Raw genomic sequence first — 10,167 nt, 5'->3', positions numbered from 1 at the left:
AGAAAATGTGGTATGATTGCCAATGAGAAAAGAGAGGAATTGGTAAAAGTCCATGAAAGTTCACTTGTTTTCCAATCCTAATAAAACTGTCATATTGTAATGTTTAAATAACCTAATTATTTTCAAAATAAAATCTTGTTTACACTAATGAGAAAAGACAACTCTCCATCAGAGATCAAATGACATCAAAGTTAACAACTAGAGGTCACTGTACATCCTTCAACAATGAACAAACCCCATACCATATAGTCAGCTATAAAAGACCCCAAATGAAAATGACAAATTTGTAAAATAATTCAAACAAGAAAACTAGCAGACTAATTTATATACAAAACAAAGAAAAAAAAAAAACAAAATATGATACACAGCAACAAACGACAAACTGAACCACTGAATTACAGGCTCCTGACATGGGACAGGCACATACATACAAATATGTACAGGATGGGGTGGGGCTAGACTAGTAGTTTGTGGTGCCAAACCCACCTCCTAACCTGGTATATTGATGTGAAAAGGGCTTAACTCGTCAGATCTATACAAAGTAGAAAGACATCTAACAAAACCACACACAAGACGTGGTGGGTACTTACACATCCCCACAACAAAAAAGACCAAGTTCAGATCTGAGAGTACTCCCAGTTACTAACACCTAGTTCAAAGCCAAAAACAAAGTACATTGTACATGTACAATGTATTTACCACCAAACCTTGCCTGGTTTAGTCCATTTCTCAGATACTACCTTATATAAAATAGTCCAACTTTTGGTGTAATTTAAACAACTTTGAATGACTTAAAATTTCAAAGTATCATGATTATTAATAACTTAATCCCCAAAGATTGGCATTATAAATCATGACAGATTCAGAGATCTTGTAATATATACTGTACATGTAATCACTTTTGTTCATCCCTTCATTCAAGGGTCATATGGAATTTATATGATGGATCAGAACATTAATAAAATGATTAAATACTTTTTTGTAGTCATTTTTTTTTCAGGGAAAGTTTGTTGGTCTAGTTTTAAAAGATCAAAGCAAGCCAATTTTGCCAGATAAAAATATTAAAGGCAATTTTGGCAGATACATTGTATTATAACTTCATTTTATTAAACATTATTTATTTTAGCTTTTTCAACGAATTCAAAGTACAATTACTTTGAGAAGTAGGAGAAGCTAAGCAACAGGACAGAATTCATTTGAGGCATTGCTTTCTAGATTACCGGTATATAGTGGAGTCATAGATTGTCCTATTGTTTTATGTGGATATGAGGAGCAGTAGTCAATGAATAATTTTGTGATGAGAGGTATGTAATGAAAATGATAACTATGTTTGAATAATTTTTTCTTGTCAGGCTCTGTACATGCAGTTTCGAAGATTTTTTTAAAAGTTTGAGGTCAAAGAGTTTAAAGTTTGATTCTTGTAATGTTGTGGGCAAGTTCGAAAATTATCCATGTTAGAAGTGACAAATTAATTTTTTTTACAGGTCATTTTTATAGAAAATTGCATTCAAAGCTCTCTTAATCGCTTGTTCTTTTTTGTCTAGCCACAACAAATATGAAGCTGTGACTTAGGCATGCTGTTTTCAATAAAGGCATAGTCGTAAAAAAATTGTTGATATTCATGATGAGGTCAGTTTAAGGAAACCAAGAAATAAAACCTTTGCACCTTTTGTTGGTGGTATACCATCTTTTCCGCAAGTTCATTGTTTTCTGTTTAGTATTAAATTTATAATTAAGATTTATTATTACATCGGTGATCCGTTTATTTGGCAATTTATACAGGAATAATGTCACTTTGAAATGTATGAGTTAGAAAGTAAGTGCTATTAAAATTTAGGTTTACAGAAGTTATTCCGTGGAAATATATATTGTTTAATGTAATGAAAATTGCATTGGAAGCAATCCCAAACAGGTCTACATTTCTTTTAGATTATTTATGAAAATGTTTAAAAGAACAACCATATTGTATACTACAGCAAAAAAGTTTTGAGGTCGTATATTGCTATCAACTCGTTCGAAGACATTTGGTTTCCGGACAATAACTTCAGTTTAAGTGTATGAATGTCTATGAAATTAGATTTAAAGGTTCAATACCACAAAAGGAAGGTTGGGATTATTTTTGGCGTCATGGTTCAACCAGTGTAGGAATTAGGGGCCAAAAAAGGCCCAAATCAAGCATTTTTCTAAATTCAGGACAATAACTTGTTTATAAGTATTTTAATTGCTATGAAATTGTACCACAAGTAGAAGGTTAAGTTTCATTTTGGGGGTATTTGCCCAAACCATTCAGGAATTAGGGACCAAAAAGGGTCTAAAACAAGCATTGTCAGACTGGCCTATATTATTAATTGATCATGATAAGTTGTTCTCGTTTAGAATACATAAAATATTTGCCTCTGGACATTAAAATAAGAAAAAAAGTCAATCAATTTATGTTTTTACATTATCAGAATGAATTTGCAAATATATAACAATTAAATTATGTTGTATCCTTGGAGCTTTTTCAATGACCTAGCATATAAATATAAAAAGATAAGGTATGATCCTCAATGTGACAACTATCAATTAATAGACCAAAGGACAGAGATGTAAACATTTACTGGTCAATGTACAGCCTTAAACAATGAACAAAATCAATACCATAAAGTAACCTACAAGGATGAAAAATATAAACTACATACAGTAATGGCAGACAGCAAACAACATAAGAACCAACTTTCAAAATTAGCCAAAAAGGACTGGATTCATCAATAGGTCTTATAATAAAAAAGGTGCAAAAAACATGTTTTCCCAAACTAAAATATCTATCAGTTTACATTCAACAGATTTAGTGTAACAATGTTTCACAGTTTCTCATTTTATGCAGTCTTAAGAAAAGTATGACTGTGTAATGTCAAAATATTCAATATATCAAAAGGGTATAAAACCTATTTCTCAATGCAAGTATGCAAGGATGTACAGACAGAGGGCATAAAAAAGAGATGCACAATGGGACTATGTCGGAAGTTTTAATAAATTATGAATTACATGTTTATGCAGAAAAAACACATACAAATGTGTGTTCTTGTGTGCAGATATAACTAATTCCATGTATGTTTGACAAAGTTGTTGATATCCAAAAAACATTAAAAAACTTTAAATGGGGATTTTCCAGTTTTGGGACAATAACTCAAAATGTGTTCACCAAATGGCAAGAAACTTTTGTGACTTGTTTGTATCTATTGACATGAGCTCCCTTTCGATTTTTATAAATTTAAGATTTTATATTTCCAAGTTGTGGGGTTATATTCATTTAAAAAAGGGAGATTTTCCAGTTTTCAGACAATAACTCAAAAATGCTTACAGCAGTTTTCATAAAACTTTGGTGAATTGTGTATATTTATTGTCATAAGCTCCCTTTTGGTTTTTATTAATTTTAGATTTTATGTTTCAGAGTTATGTGATTTTATTCATAAAAAAGGGGGATTTTCATATTTCAGACAATGCTTTGAGCAGTTATCATGAAACTTTGGTGACTGGTTTATATCTATTAAGATAACCTCCCTTTAGTTTTTCATGAATGTCTGATTATGACATTGAAAAGTTATTGAACTTTATTCTTTGAATAAGCGATTGGTGTATCATGTGCTCATGGTGCAGCTGTCTATTTATTTTGGGCCAGGTTTTCAAATTGGTCTACATGCAGGGGTTAAAATTTGCATTAAAAAATGAAAGGTCCTGGACTATTTGAAATTTTCAGTCCAGTGAAAGGTCCTCCATTTTTTTTGTCAACATTGAAACCATTCTGAAGTGTACGAAAGGTATAAATAAAATGTACTTCTAGAATTTTATGTTTGACATCATGAGTACGCATATGACGTCACATTGTTTAGTTGCTAAAGACAATGCAAAATATTTGTTAAATGGTATTTATTTTAATATGCTGCATTAGAAAGTAGATAACTGTATTGTATTTTAAGCTTGGCCTTCATTAAACTTGATTTTACCATAGGCAGATCCAGGGGGGGCGGCCCCCCTTTTGTGGTAAAAATTTGGTTGATTATATAGGGAATCACTGAAGCATGACTGGAGTGACTTTAGTATTTTATAAATAAGGTCTTACAATGTATGGTAGGATTGTCAATGAGAAAACATTCCATTAGTCAAAGAGGATGTAAAAAAATTTAGGTCACTGTATGACTTTCAACAATGAACAAAACCATACTACTGTAAAAGCAGAAATTTTCGTGGAGGATTTAATTTCGTTTATTTCGTGGAAAGAATATATCCACGAAATTAAAACCCCCACGAAAATTTAACCTACATATAATATCACTTCCATTTACTGGAAACCACGAAATTAAATCCCCATGAAATCTTGTAAAGAGACAAAACCACGAAATTTTAACCCCACGAAAATTAATGTTTCTACAGTATATAGTCAGCTGTAAAAGATCCTGACAAAGTGAGCAACAATCCAATCTAGAAAACTAGTGATGTTCCAATTACCATGTGCAGTATTGGTTATAATATGAAAATATCACTTGTTTTCTCTCTCTTTGCCAAGGGATAACTGTATTCCTAATTTGTTCTTATTGGAAAGCAGACTGCACCAGGTTAAGATTTTATATGATAATCACAGGAATTTTAATTTTCAGAATTAGCTCCTCAGATGTAAGTGGAAGGGAAGCTATATACATTATATATTTAAATGAAATTAACAACAGGATTAGATATTGAGGAGATCCTATAGCTACAGTATATATAAATGTAACTGGTATGTATTTGTTACAGTATTTAATTTCCAAATGGTATAACAAAAATACTGAATTCCAAGGCAATTTCAAAAAAATCGTAAGGGTTCCGCAGAACCCAGTGTCTCGCCTACTTTTGCTGTTAATTGCATCATTTTCTCATCACTTGGCGTCCGTCGTCGTCCGTTAACTTTTACAAAAATCTTCTCTGAAACTATTGGGCCAAATAAAACCAAACTTGGCCTAAATCATCCTTAGGGTATCTAGTTTAAAAAATGTATCCGTTGACCCTGGCCATCAACCAAGATGGCCAATATTGCTAAAAATAGAACATGGGGGTAAAATGCAGTTTTTGGCTTCTAACTTTGAAACCAAAGCATTTAGAGCAAATCTGACATGGGGTAAAAATGTTCATCAGGTGAATATCTATCTCTGTTTAATTTTCAGACGCATCAGACAACCCGTTGTTGGGTTGCTGCCCCTGAATTGGTAATTTTAAGAATTTTTTTTTTCAATTTTCGACCACAAAAAATTATTGGTATCACGTTGTCGTTGTCGTCGCCCAAAGACACTTGGTTTCCGGACAATAACTTTAGTATAAGTAAATAGAAATCTATGAAATTTAAACATAAGGTTTATAACCATAAAAGGAAGGTTGGGATTGATTTTGGGGGTTATGGTCCCAACAGTTTAGGAATTAGGGGCCCAAATAAGCATTTTTCTAGTTTCATGACAATAACTTGTGGAACAGTGTATGGATCTCTCTGAAATTATACTACAAGTTTCCATACCACAAAGGGATGGTTAGGATTGGCTTTGGGGGGTTATGGCTCAAACCATTTAGGAATTGGGGGCAAAAAAGTGAGAAAAAACAAGGGTGTCCTGGTTAATGGACAATTACTTAAGTACAAATTACAGTGTAAGGGAGGTAATTCAAATACATCTTGGAAATTTGAATTGAAATTATGACCATAACTGAGGGAAAGATTTTTTTTTTTGGAAAAAGGGGGGGGGGGGGGGGGGGGGGGGGGCGGACAATTTTTTCTCCTCAAGATTTCAGAAATCAAAATCAAAAAGAAAATCCTTCAAATTTATTTTTTTTTTTAAAAAGGGGATGGAGGTCAATTCGCAACAGCATAGTGTATTACACAAAAGCAAAATTTTGAATATAAATTCAAATCATATAACCAATTCTAAGTTCTTTGACTACAGTTATTCTGTGTCAGAAACCTATTATGTGTCAAATATTGAATTGCAATCCAAATTCAGACCTGTATCAAGCGCGAATATTGTGTCCATATTTGCCCCAACTGTTCAGGGTTGGACCTCTGTGGTCATATCCAGCTGCGCTCGGCAAAGCAATTTATTGGTTATTATCTTGAACATTATCAAAGAGATAAACTGTAAACAGCAATAATGTTCAGCAAAATAAGATTCACAAATAAGTCAACAGGATCAAAATGGTCAATTGACCCCATAAGGAGTTATTGCACTTTAAAGTCAAATTTAACAATTTTTTCGTAAATTTTTGTAATCTTTTACAAAAGTCTTTTCCTGAAACAACTGAGACAAATTTAACCAAACTTGGCCATAATAAGCATTAGGGTATCTAGTTTAAAAATAGAACATAGGGGGAAAAATGCAGTTTTTGACTTATATCTTTGAAACTAAAGCAAAAGTATATTGGTTGCATTATTTCATGCATCAATTGTAAAATAAAAAAAATATCAGGTGAGCGACACAGGCTCCTTGGAGCTTTTAGTTGGTATTGTAATTTAAATGAGGTTAAGACATGTAAGAAAGGGGCTTGAAAAATGAGGAATTGTGTTTCTACAAGCGCTTAGTAATCTAGATCTATAATACTAAAATAACAAGGTCCAATTTGTGAGCCGGCATGACATAAAAATGACGATTCAAAGAATTCAACTTTATTTATAACTTATATATATAGGACAATGGTGTTGATTAAAAATTACACCATTCCAGGCCCATTTGTTTTCCACATAATTATTACTACAGATAATTAACAAGTTCTGGGTCGAAGGGTTCAAAAAGAAAGATTTTGAAAGCAGAGAAAACTGTGCACCTAATGACCAGCATGACATTATTAGATGACAAAACGAAAAATCTTAAAATTCAGGCTAAAAATAAGGCTAAGGTACTTTGCTTCAGTCACAACACCATGATGTCCCGGAGTATTCTAGTATATATTATATATACAGGTAATGTGTAGTACACATGCATGAATAGAGTTAGTTTTCATTATTACGGTAATTTATGTTGATAAAAATGAGAATATGTAGTTTTATTGCCAATGAGACAACTATCCACCAAAGTCCAAATGACTGAATTTTAGCAACTATAGATCACTGTATGAACAGCTTTCAACAATGAGCAAAACTGATACTGCATCTAGCAAGCTATAAAAGGTCCTGAAATTACAGATGTAATACAATTCTAATTTACGTAAAAGACATTAAACGAAAAAATAAATATGATAAACAACAACTATTATATTCCACTCCAGTTGTTCACACGATATATATATATATATATGTAAGTTTGGTAAATCATTGGAGATTAAATTGATGTTATCATTTTTTGCCTGATTGGTAATCCAATATTTGATGTATGTTTTACAAAAAATATATGCTGTTTTTGTCTCGCTTGACGGAGTCAAAAAGCGAGGCATAGGTATGCTGTTTCTGGCGTTGGTGACGACAGCGGCGTCAACAATGTATTAGTTTGTGATTAGGTCTAGTTTATAGTGAACCACAAGTAGTAAGTCGAAGATATTTAGTATGCAGTTGTATTAGTATTGGCACATCTCATTACCATGGAGATTATTTGGCCCCGCCCCCTCAATTATGGTTTATTGACTTAATTTGAAATTCTTGCTTAGTCTTCATGTATTAGTTTGTGATTAGGTCAGTTTATGGAGAACCACTAGTGGTAAGTTAATTATGATTGGTATGCAGTTGTATAAGCATTGGCATATCTCATTTCCATGGAGATTATTTGGCCCCACCCTCTCAGTCATGGTCTATTGACTTTTAAATTTTTGCTTAGTTTTCATGTATTAGTTTGTGACTAGGTCAGTTTATGGGGAACCACTAATGGTAAGTTCATGATAATTGGTATGCAGTTAAATACGCATTGGCATATCTCATTTCCATGAAGATTATTTGGCCCTGCCCCCTCAGTCATGGTCTATTGACTTTGAAACTTTTGCTTAGTTTTCATGTATTAGTTTGTGATTAGGTTGGCTTATGGGAAACCACTAGTGGTAAGTCAATGATATTTGGTATGCAGTTGTATTAGCATTGGCACATCTCATTACCATGGAGATTATCCCCCCCCCCCCCCCCCCCCCCCCCCCCCCCTCAGTTATCGTTTATTGACTTTAAAATTTTCTTAGTTTACATGTATTAGTTTGTGTTTAGGTTTTTTAAAGGGAACTACTTATGATAAGTCAATGGTATTTGGTATGCGTTGTATTAGCATTGGCACATCTAATTTCCATGGAGATTGTTTAGCCATGTACCTTTAGTCATGGTTCATTGACTTTGAATATTTGCAAATCTTACATGTTAAAGTGTTGCTATTTTAATTTCAACATTTGCATTATCGAAATTACTAAAAAGCGAGGCATATCTCTGTGATTACAGTTTATTTTTTTTATTACAGCAACTGTATTCCAAGAGTCTGATGGCTGATAATGTATTACAGGATTTTATCATTCAAGCAACATCTTAGAAGGATAAGTGCAAATATATGAAGGAAGCCTTGGGTACAAATAGCAATTACAGCAATTACATGCAGGAGAGAACTCTTAACATTACTAACAGACATGTAGTCATTATATGGGAGTTGTGTATTCAAGAAATCTAAAACACATGGAATTAAATATCGTGTATATTTTTTCAACCACAAGTACTCTCAGAATATAATACAATTCAAATTCAAATTATTGTGCCAACATGACAATTACAGTCTAAAAATGGAAAATGCATGTTTTAAACTGATTTTTATATAAATATTTGAAATAACAAGAATTTTTAGTTTATTGTGCAGCCAAACTTTGAAATCTTCTAATGGTATATGCCTGTTGTTTGTCAACATTTGTTTTCTTTTTGCCTTAACCTTAAGATTGGTGTTAAAATGAAAAACTGAAATAGATATATGAAATAAGAAGGAAATGGTTGTAAATAACAGCAAGACTTTCAATATGGTATATCAAAATATATTTCACAGAACTTTCTATTTCAGTTTATTAATACAATGAGATATGAGGTATAAATAAATCAGACAGCTACACAACAAAAACACATGAAAGGCATTAAGGTGCTAACATACAGTCCTCAACATTAGGATGAGACTTAGACAACCACTGAAAAGGTTCCTGGCTTGAAACAGGCACAGGAATATGTGGCAGGGTGAAATACTTTTTTTCTTCAAAACTTTCAAAAGAAAAATTGGCATCTTTTGCAAGTAAGACTATTTCCATAATGGGATTGGATTGTCTCATGGCTGATAACCACAAAATGACTTGTACATACATATTAAAAATGAAATATACATTAGTGCATACATATTCTATAAATGAATCACCAATCCTTACATGACTTTTAAAAAAAGTATTGAGACTTGAACATAACCGAAAAAATTCTAGGAGTGAACTAAGGTGACCTGGATATTTGCTTGCCTTCTTTGTTTTATTGCATCTTATCTCTTGCATTGGAGATATTGTGAGTTGGGAGTTGATAGATAAATATTTTTTGTATTGTTTAGGATCAAGAAAGTAAAATATAATGGAAGTATGAACACATAGTAAAGACCAAGAAGAATATTTATATATCAAAATAGAATGTGTACTAGCTTAGCATTAACTTATCTAAAATTTGCTCAAATACTGTGAATTTGTGTGATTGATGCTCAATTCACCTTAATTTCATTTTGCCTGTGTATATATAGAGAAAACACATGTATAACGCATGTGTTAGAAAAATGTGTTAGAAATTGCATGTAATTCACATGAGAACTGAGAAACATGTCAACAATCATGGTAATTGGACAAATAGGAGGACATTTTGAAAAATATTTAATACAGGCACCATGCCTTTTACATGTAGTAATCACGCATGTATCACAGGTGTATTTCCTTACGCATGTGATTCACATGTGAAACGCATGATCACATGTGTGTATCATGCGTATCACATGTGTTTTTCACACATGTGTCACATGCGTGGCATGAAACGTCTCTTTCACATGCGTGTGACACGCATGTGAAACGCATGTGTCACGCATGTACACATGTGTGGCATTTTTGCCAGTGTATACCAGCGGAAAACTCAGCCGTAGAGATTCTGTTTGTGTCATGAGTTACAAATTCCAGCCTTTAATATAACCGGTTATGTTTTCTGACTGTACA

At 32.7% G+C, this 10,167-nt stretch overlaps 1 long non-coding RNA gene across 1 annotated transcript; it reads left to right on the top strand.

The window, feature by feature from the left end:
• Positions 1–1,131: 1,131 nt before the first annotated feature.
• Positions 1,132–8,788, top strand: LOC127700775 (uncharacterized). Its single transcript, XR_007981715.1, has 3 exons — positions 1,132–1,304; positions 4,638–4,756; positions 8,421–8,788. It is a non-coding gene; the product is annotated as an uncharacterized LOC127700775 (long non-coding RNA).
• Positions 8,789–10,167: the final 1,379 nt, after the last annotated feature.

This window comes from Mytilus californianus, unplaced genomic scaffold, assembly GCF_021869535.1.
Source record: "Mytilus californianus isolate M0D057914Y unplaced genomic scaffold, xbMytCali1.0.p SCAF_5, whole genome shotgun sequence".
NCBI lineage: Eukaryota > Metazoa > Mollusca > Bivalvia > Mytilida > Mytilidae > Mytilus > Mytilus californianus.
Note: the sequence above shows the minus strand (reverse complement) of the source record. Positions and strands in the feature narration are given on the sequence as shown.